This window comes from Alexandromys fortis, unplaced genomic scaffold (genome assembly GCF_014885135.2).
Source record: "Alexandromys fortis isolate MF-2015 unplaced genomic scaffold, M_Fortis_MF-2015_v1.1 scaffold_24, whole genome shotgun sequence".
NCBI classification, from domain to species: Eukaryota; Metazoa; Chordata; class Mammalia; order Rodentia; family Cricetidae; genus Alexandromys; species Alexandromys fortis.
The window spans coordinates 11,312,136-11,317,234 of NW_026067906.1; positions in this window are offsets into that span (position 1 = coordinate 11,312,136).

The following is a 5,099-nucleotide window of genomic DNA, read 5'->3' on the forward strand; positions in this document are numbered from 1 at the left end:
TATTTATAGTGTATTATATATACACTAAGTATATAAACACAAACACAGGCTGGGGAATGTAGGTCAGTTGATAGAATGCTTGTCTGGCATGCTTGAAGTCCTGGGCTCTGTACCCAGCACTCGTAAACCAGAAGACATAGAACTACACACCTGTAATCCCAAGTAGAGGCAAGATGATCAGAAGTTTAAGGTCATCTTTGCTTATATCATGAGTTTGAGGCCAGTCGGAGCTCCATGAGCCTTGCCCAAGCCTCCCCTCCAATACACTCCCCTCCCCTCCCATCTCTTCTTCCTCATCTGCCCCTGCACTGCCTCCTATGTTGGTTACTGCTGTGAGTCAGCATCTCACTCTGTAGCCCTGGCTGGTCTAGAGCTTACTATGTAGACTAGACCAGCTTCAGACTCGTGGAGATGCACCTGCCTCTGCCCCCAAGGGCTCTTTTCCCAAGTGCCCTACCTCTTTTTTCCCTGCCAATTAAAGACAAAGAAAAAGAATAACAATATAGAAAGCTCAATTCATTTTATTTAAGGGCATATTTCCAAATTTAGAGAACAAAGGGACCATTTAAGAAATACTATTTGGGTATATCTTTTCATTTCTTTTCGTTGGAGGATCCCAGAGGAAAAAAAAATTAACATCATTCATGACTAAAAACATTATATAAGAACAAGATTTCAGGCTAGCGAGGTAGACCAGCAAGTGAAGGCATTTTCTACCAACCCTAACAAACTGAGTTTGTTCCTTAATATCGACATGGCGGAAGGAGAGAATTGGCACCCAGATGCCCTCTGACCTTCACACACGCACTGAGACATGCCTGTGTGACCCCTCTACAAACATTAAAAGGTAATATGATTTCTTGTGTTTGCAGGTTTGTAGGAGAGTGCTAACAGTTTTAGCATCCATGTTTCTGGTATCAGAGGGTGTCAGCTTGGAGGCATAATGAAAACACAGTATATTACCCAAATTAGATCCAAAGTTCTGAAAGTTATGTATGTATTTAATGGAGAGACGGGCACCCTAAGACCCAGCTTGTCTGCAGGAATTTCTACTGTGCCTGTCAGGCCTCTCAGAAAAAGCTTTTCTAATGCTTTTGAGGGCAGTACGCTCAGCTCATCCCTGTGTTTGGTTTCATCTCCTCAAAGCGACCTAAGCTATAAACCCGAGAGAATTCATGTTTCAAAAATCCAGAGCTTTTATTAACACCAAAGGAAACACGCCAAGCCTCCCGCTATTGAATGGAGTCTTTGTGTTGAATTCACCACTGTATCTTCTTCAGAGACAGACTTTTCAGACCTCGTGGGTTCCATGAAATCTCTGGCCGGAGAAAATGCAGCCCTTTCCTTCTAAAACAGGAATGCAAAGGGTCTGTTCTGTGTCTACCGCGGTACCTGACAGAGAGCTGTCTCAGCGAAGACTCTAAAGGTCCCTTGATTGCCTTCTCTGGCCACAGTAATGATGGTCTATAATTGTGCAAATGGAATGAAGGGATTGTGGCATGCTGCTAGAAATGGAATTTGGAGGCAGAGGAGACAATATTAAACATGGGCAATACTGAACATGGTGTGGTGGCTCTCACCTGTAATCCCAGAGTGCATGAGTCACAGATTTGAGTTCAGCCTGGTCAACACAGTGAGTTCCAGGTCAGTAAGGGATGCTGGGAAATGACTGTTCAGTACATGAACTGATACAGTGCTTGTCTAACATACATGAAACCCTGTTGGAATCCCTAGCTCTGCATGAATGGGGCGTGGCACATCTGTGATCCCAGCATTCTGAAGGAGGAGGCAAAGGTTCAGAACTTCCAGGTCATCCTCACCTATATAGGTTGTTCAAGGCTAATCTGGGCTACATGAGACGCATGTAAAAAAAAGTTACTAAGAGAAAAATGCATTAAATCTTTTATTATTAAATGTTAACCCCCCACCCAGGGATTGCAAGTTCAGGAATTGTGTCTTTCTTGTGAAGACTGTAACTCGTATCTAGCGTATAATAGTGACATCATAAACATTTGTTAAATAAACAAATAGAGTGTGAATATAAAATATTATGTGTATGTATTATATCTAATACAGGCATCCTTGAGTACCCAAATGCAATCTTGGGTTTTTGTTGTTGTTTAGGTTTGTTTGCTTATTTTTTGAGATGGGATCTCACGCAGTCCAGGCTGAACTCAAACTAGCCATGTCACTGAAGCTGGCATTGAACTTCTGATCTTCCTGCCACACTCCCCTGTGCTGATCTTGTGGGAGTGCACTGGGCTTCCCTAGTGTTTTTATAGGGAATTGTATGATGGCAATTAGAAAAGTTTATTCTACTTCTTATGATAAACAACATGTGCACTGAATACTCTTTGCCACCCAGTTCATACACTAAAATTGTAACCCCCCAAGGTGATGGTATTTGGAGACGGGGCTTTGGGGAAACAAAGTTGCATGGAAGGCTGTCAGGATGTGATTAGTAATTTTACACACACACATATTTACACACATAAGCATATGTGCATATACACATATATTTACATATGCACATATTTTTACATAACATATTTTACATATATATGGAGCCTAGATCAAAAGGTTAGTGTTCTCCTCTCTCTCTCTCTCTCTCTCTCTCTCTCTCTCTCTCTCTCACACACACACACACACACACACACACACACACAATGCACTGTGAGCACACAGGTCAAAGAAGGCATCTACAATCCCAGGGGAGAAACCCTTCACCAGAAACCAACCATACCGGCACCGTGATCTCAGATTTCTGCTCTCTGGGACAGTGAGAAATTTCTCTGTCATTTGAGCCATGCAATCTGTTGTATTTTGTTATGGTTCACATACTATCCCCACAACATTCTTCTATGTAAGAGATTGAACTCAGTGCAGTAAGGCACTTTTCCTGTTTCTGAGGATTCTTGCCCAGCACTAGATGAGGAAAAAGCAGTTTGCCCGCACTGTTTTGGAGACTACCTGTGCCTCTCCTCTTTAGGGACTGTTTGCCTGGCATTGCTTCTGAGGAGTTACTCCTCCTTCCACAGAATGAGGGTCCAGAAATAAAGACATGGGTATGCTAAAGATAATGTAAATTTACTCATAAATAATCTTTTATCTGAAAAACCATGTGTTGGCTCATTGGGTGAAGCATTTGCCATACAGGTGTTAAGGACCAGAGCTTAGATCCCCGGATCCCATGTAATAGCCATGTGGCCATGGCAGTTTGCCTGTATTACCAGAGTATGAGAAATAAATACAGAGTATGCCAGAGAAATTTTGCTAGACAGGTTATCCCAAACATTTAGCTCTGGGTTCGGTGTGAGACCCTATATAAAACCACATGCACACATGTGGGGGCCCATAGAAGTGGGTCCACTCTACCTTGACTGAAGGTCAGAGAACTTATGCTTACTCTTGCTCTTTCAAAGTTATTGAGAAGAAGTCTGACTTAAGGAGAGGCTGCAAACAAGAGATCCCGCCCTAGGATGTGGCTACTTGGTGTTCTGGATATTAAGATAGACCATAGAGGTGGATCTGCTCCACCTTGACAAAAGTCAGAGAATTCAAGCCTATTCCTGCTCCTTCATTTGAAGACAGGAGGTTTGACTCAGGGAGTGGCTACCTATAGGATACTTGGTCTAAGGTGCATTTTCTGCATATCCTGCCTAAAACATCAGAATGCTTAACTCAGGAAAGAGTGGCTTGATGTCTCAAGTATTGAAGCAAGTAATTGTTCTGTTTGCGCTGTAGAAAGTCTTACAGCTGGGGGTTACCCGCCCACTGGAGAGTGGCCTCTTATACAATATAAGCCAATGTAGAGCATGTTGCTGGATTCAGTTTCTGTTCTCCATTCAAGCAGAGGATTCTGGTTTGTGAGTTTACCCCTAAATAAATAACCATCTATTTCTTAATTCTGAGCTAGTGGGGGATTTCTTTTAACTATCCTTCCACATGTTTGTCCTCTGTGTCATGTTAAAGCAGTCTCTTGCCTTCTTCCCCCCTTTTGGATTGGGGTATATAAGCTTCCGGCATCCACTGGATAGCCTTCCTGTTTCTATCCTATATCTCTGATTTTTTTTTTTCGTATCTCTGTTCCTCCTACCTAATTTTTCTAATCCACATTCCCCTACTCTGGAATGTTTGAACTCTGTCGAGGCTGGACCCTGAAAGATGTCACCCCAACATGTGACTACAAAACACACACAGACAGGAGAACATGCATACCGCAAACAAACATATGCAAAAGAAATCCCAGATGTTATTTTACATACATCATAGCCAACATGTATGTATGTACATACATACAACATGTATGTATGTATGACCTTGTAAGTCAACATCATCAATCATGTACCTCTGCAGATCTAGCTAACCTGATTTTCTATTTCCCTTTCTGCTGTTGTTATGTTAGTATTTATTGTGAAACACTACCACACTGCTGATTTCTATATTTTGTATTTTTTTTAAGGCAAGGTCACACATAGCCTAGGTTTGTCTCGAATCACTATATAGCTGAGTATGACCTTGATATTCTGGTCCCTCTTCCTCTGCTTCCTGAGTGCTAGGATTACAGGTGTGTGCCACCATGTTCAGTTTCACCTGGTAGTGGTGACTTCACTTTGTGCACACGAGGCAACGGCGCTCCCGCTGAGCTTATCCCCAGGTCGTTGTGTTTTTCTTTCCGTCTGGCAAGCCATCAGAGTTTTTCTGACTTACACGAATCCTGCCGGTCCTTAAAGTTCACCTCATGTCTGAGACTTTCCCTGATGCTTCCTTTGGTAACTGTGAAATTACACAGCTCCTGTATCTCTGCCGTGCAATACATCACACATGCAGTTCTAAACATAAAGGGTTTAACTACTGTATCACCAGCAGCTACTGCACAAGGGACGTCCATGCATCTTACCCAGAAAGTGTTCTCAGTCCAAGAAGATGCTTCCTCCTACCTCCTCCCATTATCACAGCTCAGTGGTAGAAGAAGAAATAAGCAATTCTGAAGGGAAAATGGTCAAACGGGGACACCCAGGTCAGAGGAACCAAGCCACGGAATTGTCCTACCGTTCCCAGCTTCAAGCAGTGGGACCAGGTACTCCTACCACAGGGAA